Consider the following 12715-nt stretch of genomic DNA (forward strand, 5'->3'; position numbering starts at 1 on the left):
TCAAAAAAATATTTTAAAAATCTAATGAAATGATCCATTTATTTTAGTGCATAGAGATTCTGTCATCCACTCACAGTTTTGTCCCGTAATATGTTTTCATAAACATTCAGCAGACAACCTTGAGGTCAGCTTCCTCTTTCTAGTCTCACAAAACTGTTTAATTTCATCACATTTCAAACACATGGCTTCTCTTCTCTCTGCAAATGAGAGACAAAATTGAGGCTGTCTTTCATGTATGTATTTTTAAGTTCACTCATATGAAAGAATCTGTACTGGTTCCTTCCACGTAATTTATCAAAACACTCCAAGTCGCTCATCACAAACACACACACACACACACACACACACACACGCACACACTCATATCAGCACTCTTGTATCCCTCTGGCTTTGATAGTTGACTTTTTGACATCTCTACTACTTCTGTTATTAAAAATATTATGGATACATTAACATGTTCTGAATGCTATACCTCCATCAACTTCATGTTAAAAAGCTAGCCACTGAAGTGATGGTATTAGGATATGGACCCTTTGGGAGGTAATTAGGTCATGAGTCTATGACCTCACAAATGAAACTAGTGCCTCTATACCAAAACCCACCTTTCAAAAAAAAAATCGGTCTTTATAGACAAAAATGTCAGCGTGTTTGTTCCAGACTTCTCAGCCCACAGACCCAGAGGAGTAAATTTCTGTTTTTCCTAAGCTGCCCACCCCATGGTGGTTTGCTTTTGTTTGTTCTGTTTTTAAGACATAGCAGCCCAAGCATGCTGAGACAAATGTTTATGCATACTCCACAGACCAACACACTGAACACTGAGTTACCACAAATCTTAATATTTTATATTACTCTCCTCTGGTCCTTCCCCTTTTCTCTCATTGTAAGTAACGACTAGCATGAATGTAATTTCATTACTTTTGCACTTTATTGACTAATACTAATTAGTTAGCACTCTTAAAACTCCATTTAATTGGAGTACTATATGATCATTTTGAAAGTTCTTTGGTTCTTTCAATGATGTTTTTGAAATTTATCTATGATAATACTCATGACTGTAGCTCACTGTGAGCTACAGTATTACATCATTGTATGTACATGGTTCAATTTGTTCACACAATTGCCTTAGTATAGATTTGTAGATTATTTCTAATTCTTAAGAATTATAATACATCATTTTCTGCTCTTTCATGGACGCCAAGCTTCTTACCAAAAGACAACTATAGCATCAGCTTACATACTTCTCATTCAAGTACTGCGCTCTCTCTTCTGGCAGAACCAGGGAATAGCCCTTATTATGCCAGTATAACTTCACAGATACAGCGTATCTGTTTGTCACATTTCACTCCTTTTATCTAGAAGTTACCCAACAGTAATGGTTTCTGCTTTATTACTGAAATGAGAAGTCACTGGCTACTTCTTTAAACTTTCACTCTTTTGCTTCAGTGTCACCACATTTTATAGAATCGGTTCCGCTTCTGTTTTCTTCCTCTTTAAGCATCAGAATTACCATGCAGTCTGCCTGGGTTCCTTGTCACTCCACTGCATTCACCTGCTGTGTGCTCACTTCAGTCGATAAAACTGGCACAGAAATGCCGATGACACACAAATCAGGACCCCAGGGTTCTTGAGCCAGAATTCTCTTGATCTCCAAGTTTGCACATCCAACTGTCTCTTGTATCATTTCATTTGCTTGGGCAACAGGCACATTAAATCCAACATTTTTGAAATATATTTGTTATTCAAAAACTGAGTGAGAAATTGAGAGAGAGAGAGAGAGAGAGAGAGAGAGAAAGCGAGCGAGAGAGAGAGAAAGCGAGCGAGAGAGAGCTTTCATTCACTGGTTCCCTCCACAAGTTTGTTACAAAAAGGGCTGATTGAAGGCAGAATTTCAAATCTCTCTACCTGGGTCACTCTCCAGCTTCCTGACTCTCATTATCCAGGACTTATCCAAATGCCACTTGCTCAGAGACACCTGCTTTGGCACACCATATGTAGTAGCTCCTGCTTTTTTCTTGTCATTCTTTTGTCTTCCTTGTCTGGCACATTCATAATTTGCAAGTAGCTTGTTTGTTGATGGCTAGTTAATCTTTTCACTACCATGTAACATGTGTGAGCAAGATCTTTGTTTTCCACCACTGTACTTCAGATGTTTAAAAGAATTCTTACTGTCTGATTGGTGTTGAGTAAGTATTCATGGAACAATGAATAAAGAAATAAGTGAAGACCTGGTACTAAATCCTCACTTTACATGCACCAGGATCCCATAGAGGTGCCGGTTCATGTCTGAGCTGCTCCACTTCCTATCCAGCTCCCTGCTTGTGGCCTGGGAAAGCAATAGAGAATGGGCCAAATCTTTGGGACCCTGTATATGCATGTGAATCCTGGGAGAGAATCCTGGCTCCTGGTTTCCTTTTGGCTCATTTCTAGTTGTGGCCATTTGGGGAGTGGCCCAGCAAATGGGAAAATTTTCTGTCTTTCCTTTTCTCCATAAATCTGATCTACCTTTCCAATAAAAATAAAGAAAACTTTGAAAATAAGATAGGAGAATGAATGAATAACTAAACAGATGAACAACTAAATGGTTAATTAGTTAAACCCTCTGTTCATGATTTCCTCTTGAGCCTTTGCACTCACACTATACTACTGCCTTGTTCTAGTGAGCTTGAGCTTCCATAACAAAATAATGTAATCCTGGTGGTTTAAACTATAGAAATTTACTGCCTCATAGTCCTGAAGGCTGGGAGTCCAGTGTCAAGGTGTCGAGGACATAGTTCCCTTCCTGTGTTCCAGACTGCTGCCGGGTCATGGTATCACAGCATTTTTCATAGAGAAACCTCTGCGTTCTTCCTTTAGTTGTAGGACCAATCATTCCATCACAGGGGGGGCATTGTCACGACTTTATCTAAGCCTGATGATCTCCCAAAGGCCTCCTCTCTGAATACCATCATGTAAAGGTTCGATTTCAACATTTGCATTTTGGAAGGACAAACTTCAATTCATAGCATCCATCAAATATGGCTCCTCCTCTTTCCACAGGTGTGCTCAAGAATCATCATCTCTCTAAAGACCTGCCGGTGAAGTAAATCATGTCCTCCTTTAAACCTGGCTATGTCTAATGAATCCATAGCATGCAGGGGCAGCTAGCTTCCCCAATGACTGTCTGCTCTGAACCTCTAAGCTCTTTGCAGGCTACACCGACTTTTTATGTGTCACATCTGAAACACCATTTTGCCGAAAGGATCTAATAAATTTTCATAGAGTGCTTACAACTGCTCAAAGATACAGCTTGAAAGTTTTATGAAAATTCATCTCCTATGTTCTTAGACAAATGCATAAGTGAGGAAGCTTTTCAGAATAAATTGTTATAGAAATTATGTTTATAAGGCCAGCATAGTGGGGTAGCATGCTAATACTTCACTTGTGGAGTCTGCATCCCTTATAGGTGCCAGTTCATGTCTTGTTGCTCCACTTTCAATCCATCTCTTTGCTAATGGCCTGCAAGAGCAGTGGAGGATGACCCAGGTACGTGGGACCTTATATACATGTGTGAGACCCAGAAGAAGCTCCTGGCTCCTGGCTTCATATTGGCTCAATTGTGGCCACTGTGGCCATTTGGGAAGTTAACCAGTGAATGAAAGATCTCTCTGACTCTTGCTCTCTCTGTTAAATCCACTGGTCAAAAAAAAAAAAAAAAAAAAAAAAAGCTAAATCTTTTTTAAAAACTATTCAATGATGATTGATTAAATTAACAGCTGAATGAATAAATACCAACATCTAAGGTGCTGTGAGGGAAGGTTGCATTCCAGGCCTCCCACCTTGGTCTTCAGATAGTGGTCTTTGCTGTGTCTTTGTGCCCTCTCCTTCTGTAACTGTCTTCATTCACATTTCTTGTTATCTAGACACCAGTCACACTGCATTAAAGCCCACCCCGTAGACTTCAAGCTAACCTAATTACATCTATAAAGGCTCAGTCTTTAAATCCAATCGTGCTCTGAGATACTGTGGATTAGGATTTCAACATACAAACTGAAAGAGGGAAAGAATGTAGAATATAATATGATCTTTGTTACGTTATCGAGAAAAGTATAGGTAGGACCAGATAAGAAGCCAGACAATAGTGGAGACTGAAGAAACAGGTTGTGATGAGAGGATAACTTACATGTCATCACAACTGCCACAATGAAAAAAAAGCAAAACAGCCAATAGCAGATAGTTTAAAAAATAGGTGAGAGTAACAGAAATATGCATTTGGATGAGAAACAGCTTCATGCAAAAATAAGACAATTTTTTCTTTAAGTTTTATTGCCTCTCTTAGTTTCTTTCTTTGCCACCTGCCTTGTAAGACATATGCTTAAACATCCTGGAAAAATGAATCATCCTGGGAAACAACACTCAGCAGCTCTAATTCTTGGAAGTCTCACTGGTGACTCATGGTTCATAGTTTTTTGCTTTTAGAGATTTATTGGAAAGAAGTCCTCATATTTCCCAAATTTACACTGTATTTGTTAAAAAAAACTTCAATTAAACCAATAATTTTCAAGCTTTGAAATTTAAAAAAAAAACCTCATATATGAAATTGTACATAATTATAGTGTTTTCATACAAGTACATTCATGTTATTGTTGTCTAAAGTCACCCTGCTGTGTAGCTGGACATCAGAACTTCTGTCTCCTAAAGAACTGTAACTTAGTTCCCATTAGCTGACCTTTCTCCCTCCCCACTTCTACTCCACTCTCCCCAACAATTATTTCACTCGCCTGGGTGGAAATTGTATGTAGTTTGTTAAAAAGAGAAAGTGTAACATAGTGTCTTCGTTAAAGCAAAAGATGATTTTACTTTGTCAACCACAATCATTGTCAATAATTGTAACACTAATTGCTTTTAAAATTTATGAAAAACATGTAACTTTTAACAAAAATGGCCTTGGAGCCAGCATGGTGATACATCACACTAATCTTCCATCTGTGGTGCCAGTATCACATTTGGCCATTTATTTGTGTCTTGGCTGCTCCACTTCTGATCTAGCTTTCTGGTTATGACTTGGGAAAGCAGAGGAGAATGCTTCAAGTCCTTGGATTCCTGTACCAATGTGAAAGATTCAGGAAGAGATTTCTGGCCCCTGGCTTTGAAGAGGCTCAGCTCTGGCCTTTGGGGCCATTTGCAGAGTGAACCAGTGGATGGAAGACCTCTTTCTCCTTTTCTCTACAGCTCTGCCTTTCTAATAAAAATGTTAAAATATTAATAAATAAATAAATAATAACACAATGGCTTTGATTATTCTGCTTAGAACCCTTCTGCTTTTCTCTTGACAAGCCTAATATTTCCACAGTAGAAAACAGACCCACTGGAAGAATACATCCTATCCTGTATTCAGGGACTTCTTTGGATAGTGGATGTCTCTGAAATATTTCCTTCAGTACACAAGGAGACTTGGTTTAGATCCATATTTTTTTATCTTCCTGAAAATTCTAAGTTGAATTATTCAATGTAAGCCAGCATCAAGATCGCTAGAATTATGGTGGATGTTTCACCATGACTGGCCATGGAGCTGTTCTATCTAAGGTCCCAGGGACATTAAGTAGATAAGCTCTGTCTTTGCAGTCTCAGAAAAGAGTACCTCTATATTCTGTTTGAAGAGACAAATGTTTCTTTGTCTGTAAAAATACCATTTATCTATTAGTGTAAAAAGTGGATGAAGTAAAACAATATATTTAGAGAACTCAGCAGAGGGGCTAATTGATTAGATATAAGGACAGACAAGAAGTAACACACAGACTATAACTGCCCTAACCAACAGTACTAAATGATATAAACCACCAGAGAGCAATAACAATTGGGTATGCTGGGTGATATTCTATTTATTTATTTTGTTCACCAGTATTTCTCTTTTTATAGTAAACACATGTGATTTTAAAGAAAGCAAAATCAATACGGCACTTATCACTAATCAGGTAACATTTTAAATTCAGTATGGATGAACTGCTCATTAGCCTGAAATTTCCCTGTTAACTGTATAAATGGAAAGTACTCATTTGTGAAATGGGAAGAATCTTTAAAATATCCTATTTTTGTTAGGAGATGAGCATAAAGAGATAAAGCATGAAAGCAAATACTTTTAGCTAGGAAATTTGTCATTTTTACAATATTCTAAATTTAAAGGGACAATAAAAAATAATCTAATAGCCACAACAACATTTTTAATTAAGAAAAAATGGATTATTAAGAGAATATAATCCATATGTACTTGGAATCCCCTTTCTGTTATTCTCAGCTTCAAAGGCAGTCCTTGACTTGAATTTCTGTCACCAGAAGGAGACCCAGGAATGCAGTCAACAATAGCTTCAACAATGAACACTATCATCACCACCAAAAAGCATTCAAACATAAAAACAAAGATGAAATTTAAAAATAGTGTTATGGGCCCGGTGGCGTGGCCTAGCGGCTAAAGTCCTCTCCTTGAATGCCCCGGGATCCCATATGGACGCCGGTTCTAATCCCGGCAGCTCCACTTCCCATCCAGCTTCCTGCCTGTGGCCTGGGAAGGCAGTTGAGGACGGCCCAAAGCTTTGGGACCCTGCACCCGCGTGGGAGACCCAGAAGAGGTTCCAGGTTCCCGGCTTTGGATTGGCGCGCACTGACCCGTTGCGGCTCACTTGGGGAGTGAATCAGCGGATGGAAGATCTTCCTCTCTGTCTCTCCTCCTCTCTGTATATCTGACTGTAATAAAATAAATAAATCTTTAAAAAAAAATAAAAATAGTGTTAGTCAAATCTGTCTTTTCTGTCTTACCTTCCATCCCTAGCAGTTTATTAAAACATTCACCTACAAAACCAGTGTGGATGATGGGTGTGGAGACAGAGAGTGGGAAGGGAGACGTTGACAAAGTAATTCTGCTGTTAAGAGAATATTATTTTCAACAGATGGGCAAGTGATTAATATGAAAAAATACAAAAGTGGCAATGACTTGTTCAACTCTGCTACCAGCATATTCTACGAGTTTTGGTTTCCGATGACCAAATGAGCCATTGAGCACCAAGCAAAGAGACTAGGAATGTTCTGCGTTAAACTTCCTGTGTGTGGGAACTTTCTCATGTATTACCTCTCACAAGTCAGGATTTTTGTTGAAAGAGAAAACTTGTGATGTCTCATCACAAAAAAAGGGGTAACAATGCGAGAGGATGTAAATGTTCATTTGTTTCACTAGAGTAACCACTCTCCTACAACAAAAATGCTCTAAAAGCACCTTCCGGTAGGTTCTGTGAGCACATAAAACCTTCCCAAACATCATTAAAAAATTTATTTAAAAATCTAAAAAGTTTTTTTCTGTAGAATATGTTCACCAAGAAGGATGTTTTAATCAGAAATATGAGAACAATGCCCACTTTCCTTCAATGGTCGTATGTCCACCCTAGTAGCGTATAAAACTAGAGCTTGAGAGTATGAAGACTTACCTGACTAAGGTCATGAATCCGAACTCAAACTTTTTTCCAGCTATTTACACCATCACTCAGCAACCATTTAGTAATTGCCCAGTTACTGTTTCCAAGTATGTGGGCCCTAGCTTGTAAAGTCGGAGTAGGAATAGAGGAAAACCCAGCCTACAAAGTTTCCATCAAATAAGTCTAAACTCCAGACGGGTCTTGAGTCACTCTGACTCTACTTGGTTATTGAAATTGTATGGAAACTTTTCTCTACACATTGGCACTGCTGAAACCTCAGACAACATATTTCCAGGGCTGAAGTGGTGTGTGAGTTGGTGCTTAATTGTTTGTTGAAGCAAAGGTAGTTTTATTCTTTCATTTTCATCTTTGCTGTTCAGGAGTTTCAAATACTTTTCTTTCTTTTTTTTTTCCTAATATTAAGGTTAAATAATTTTCAACATTTTGCCATATTCATTTCCTACACAAGTAAAATATACAGGCACATGTATGCTATTTTTTTTCTTGAAATCAGAGATATTAATGTCACAAAATGTGGGATTTATTACAACATAGAATGAGGCAAAAGAGTACATTATCATGCTCATGATATAATTCATTGAAGGCAATGTTCATATTTATATATCAAATATTAAATCATCAGCACAATGTTTTTATACTCCCTATACTAGCTTCTACCCTTAAGCAAAAAAATATATTAACCCTTATGTATCTGAATTACTTCATTTAGCTTGGTGATTCCTAATTCCATAGATTTTGTTGCAACATATCAGAATTTCATTATTTTTATGGTTGAATAATGTTTGAATTTTCTTTAGTAATCAGTTGGTGGACACTTAGGTGAATTCCATTTTGTCACTATTATGAATTGGGCTGTTATAAATGTGGGATGATCCAACTGCCTTTTGATATATTCCTGGAAGTGGGACAGCTGGTTCAATGTGACAGAGAGGGAATGAGTTCTCATCCTCTGGTTCCTTCCCCAAATCAACTGCAATGGCCCCTGGCTGGGGTTAAAGCTGGGGGCCTGGAACTCATTCCAGGTCTTTGCCATAGACTGGAGGAATCCTACAACTTGAGCTTCTATACTATCAGGAAGCTGGAGTCAGGAGTGGAGCTAGGCATCACACCCAAGCACTTTGATATGAGATCAGAGTACCTAAACTGTGTCCAAATGTCTTCCCCCTACATTTTCAATAACATATATTTTCTCCTCAGTCCCATTAAAAATGTTCCTATACTCCATGTTCTTTCACATTTGAAATTGTAATCCCCAGTAATTTCCAAAACAAGTCAGAACTTACAGAAGTAGCTGTTCACTTTTCTAAGCAGATGTCATGCATTATCTCATGTAACAGGTACTCACATTTGCCTCTTTAATTGATGATGAAAAGCAAGCCGACAGAGCCACACAGTTGATACAAGAGCACAGTGTCTGCTCACTGTGCTGCACTTCCTCTTCCACACGTCTTCCCTAAAGTTCTTGGCACTTTCCCTTTCAATGCACTATTATTTACACAAAATCAACTCCTGACTGCACATTTACAAAAGGGTATTTGTTCTAACACTAGAACTATATACACAGGTTGGATCCTGTGACATACTAATGTGTACTGGAAATACTTGCAAAGGATGTTTTAGTACCTACTGTTCCTCAAACACACAGATTCTTTCGCCTGGATCATGCAGGTATATGATCAGCGCTCTGGAGAGATATGAAAATAACATAATGTGAATAGATGAGGGGTGTTCACAAAGCTCACAGAAGCTGTACATCAGGAAAAATTACATAAAGATGTGAATCTTTTTCACCCCAACAAATTATCTTTTAATTCTACAACCTTTTTCAAGTACCTTTATTTAAAGAAGTTGTCTAATGTATGGGGTCTGCCAAGTGCAACATCTGCAAGGTGGGCCAGCAAGCTGGAGACCCAAAGAGAAGCTCCAGACTGATGAAATTATGTGATGGATGAAGTTTAAAGACAGTCTGGTGGATAATTCCCTCTTGCCCAGGCGGATCAGCCTGCCCAGGTTCAATTCATTCCATCAATTTATTGCACAAGGCCCACCCACATTGGGAAGGGCAGTTGGGAGGGGGATCAAACTCAACCTTTTGTTTTTTCAATGCCTACTTATTTATTTAAAATGCAAAGAGACAGAGATAGATAGAGGTGCTAGAGGACTGGACCAGGTTGAAGTAAAAAGCTAGGAACTACAATCAGGTATTTCATGCTTGCATTATCAACTGCAATATTTAACTCATCAATCATTGCCTCCCAGGTACATTATCTAAATAATAACCGAATCAAAAGCAGAATAGTGAGGACCCGAACCAGGCACTCCAATGCTAGATGTGGGCATTCCAAGTAGTACCTGAATTCACTCCTTCACAACGCCTGTCATGAAATGCATCTTTTTATGAGTCCAGTTCTGTCTACCAGAGCAGAGCTTTGGTGGTCTAATTACCTCTCAAAGATTGACCCCTGCTCTGAATACAGTTGTAATAGCAAATAAATTCCAATATGAGCTTTAGAACTGGCAAACACTCAACCAACAGCAGAGCTCCTATAACTGGCACTTGACAGATCCTCGTCATTGTCAACACATTTGAGGACTTTTCTGAGTTGATTGTAATTTTAAACAATCAGTATTCCTAATCTGTTATTCTGGAGGTGGATCTCAAAGAAATGATGCTGAGGGGTCTCAGAGAAAAAGAACTTCCTAACAACTGGGGGCCAGCTTCATTCTAGACATACCAGGCTCATGTCACTGTGTTGTGAGCCTTCCTTGTTATCTGTACAGCTGTTACGAGTTGAGCAGGATTTATCTCCCCAAAAACTCACGCAGCCACTCAGCTCTCTTGGACTCACGTTAAAAGCTGATTGAATTAGAGACTTGATCTAATTATGGCATCTGAGAGCTGGGACTGGTAAGAGGGTCATTGCCAGTATACTGTTGGGGAGTAGTTCTCTTTAGAGATCTGAGTAATTCAGCTCAAGGTTGGCCTAGGTTCCCTCTCCCATTCCTGGCTCACAATATGATCACTGCTGCCAAATGAACCAATAGCCAGCATCTGCAGACTATTGCAGCTACCACAAAGTGTCTGATGCAGTAATTTTTTTCTGAAAAGAAACTCTTCCCTGTTATTTTAATTAAAATGATAAAAAGAGAACAAAAAACACCAGCTGAGACTCCATGCTGCAAGTCTTTTTTCAGGAGTTCACTTGCCCAGGAGGCTTGTCCTTAATGCCTTATTTAGCATTTTCTTTCTTTTTCTTATTTTTTTTATTTTTTATTTTTTTTTTTTGCAATCTGCACCCATACCCATGCACCTCAGTTTCCCCATCCTTTTCCTTTAATTTTTCCTCCCCCCCACCCAAATCCCCAACAAATGGCACTTCTTTTTGGTATCTATGGTTCATTTTTTTGTGTTCCTTGCTAGAATATAAGCTGGAGACATCCTTTTCAGTTCATTTATTGGTTGCCCACAGTCCCAAGAACAGTAACTGGAACATAGCAAGAACTCAGTATACACTCGTTGAATAAATAGATTCAGTGAGGATTTGAATAGAAAGACATGGAGCTGAAAGACTAGGAAAGATGCTTGGTCCCAGATACAGAGACAGCAGGTGCTGAAGCCGATACATCTTTTGATAGACTCTTACGTCAAGCTCATCAGTTGAAGATTAAACTCCAAGTTTGCTGTAAGAGGCTGAAGTTAGAAGCTGAGGCAAAGTTGAGAATGAATTCACTGCAAAATGAGTCAATTTTCTGATTTTGAGGATGTGTCTGAATTTGTTGCCATGATTGGTTGATCTGAGCTACCATGTTCAAACTGTTGCTGTTTTTCCTTCAGAATCTCAGAGTAGCAGAGTCAACCACATCATGGGTTCACCACCATCACACCATGGTTTCACCACTACCACCATCACCTTTCCAAATTGCTAATGTGGCCATAAGATTAAAATATCCTTGGATTTAACCAATGAACAGGGATCATAATAGAAACAGGCCACTTTAAAGATTTGCGTAACCACAAACCATGATGGCAGATGTTCCTGATGTGACTAATTCATCCTGGCAGGAAACAAAGGCACCAGGCGTCCAAATCACAGACCAAAGGTCAACTTGACACAGTCCACACATTTGAAACATTCACACTTTGCTCAAACCTAAGGGGAGCAGAAGCAATTGCCTGGTGAATTCAAAAGGAACATTTTCTATATGACTAAAAGAGGCTAATAGTGCCATGATGTAGCCTGTATTGTGCACAGTCTGTCTCTAATAATATCAAATCCCCACAACAGTCTACAAGATGGGTATTAAATTATTCCCTCTCATAGAGGGAAAATTACATTGTAGAGAGTTTGATATCTGTAATTGAGGAAAGGACCCATGTTCCCACCAATATATTGCTGCCTTATAGTACTCAAGTGAGAAAAGATGACTCCTCAGGGGTTACTATAAACAAACTCTGCAGGCATCACATCAGGCAGACAGTCACTGTGATCATCATTAGCAGATGTTCTTAATTTTGATAAATATTAAACATCATTGTTTATTCCCTAGAAACTGGTATGACTGGCATATGAATAATGTTAATAGAACATTACTGGTTAGTGAAGTGAGCCTCAGAGACCAACTAGCTGGTCTCTCAGATTTCTCCTGGACTTATGAATCTCTTACACATTAAGAAGCACAGTGTGTTAGGATGAGAGAGCGAGTGTTGCTCTAGTCCATGCTGTAGTGGTTGTTATCCAACTACATTTATCCTGTGGGTTTGGGACCAGATGGAATTAATTGAATTCTCTCTCATTGGAAGGCTGAGATGTATTCCTGTCTGGAATTTTGTCTAAGTGTAAGTCTACTGATTGTAGTCTGTCAGAGGTGCTGTGTAAAAGGGAAATCACTTCACCCCACAGTCTTGTTTGTGTTTTTGAAAAACGGTTTCCTGTTTCCATTCCCAGGCCCAACCCTCCCAAAGTAAACAGATGACAAGTAGTTGTGGGAGCCATAGTGGTGGTGCAGGGTGGGGATGGACTTGGAGAAAGGAAAGAGATTTCCCCAGGGCAAGAGGATTGCAAGGAACCCAAACATAATTTAGAAATAAATTCAAATGCCCAAACCGGATGGGGTTCACATCAAGATCAGCCTGATTTACAAACATAAACACAGAGCCCTAAAAACTCCACTTACAGTTTCTAAAATGATCAAACTGTAATGGATATTATTATACTAACTTCTCAGTAAAATTTGCGATGTAAGATAAATCCCAA

This window comes from Ochotona princeps, chromosome 1 (genome assembly GCF_030435755.1).
Source record: "Ochotona princeps isolate mOchPri1 chromosome 1, mOchPri1.hap1, whole genome shotgun sequence".
In the NCBI taxonomy this organism is placed as follows: domain Eukaryota; kingdom Metazoa; phylum Chordata; class Mammalia; order Lagomorpha; family Ochotonidae; genus Ochotona; species Ochotona princeps.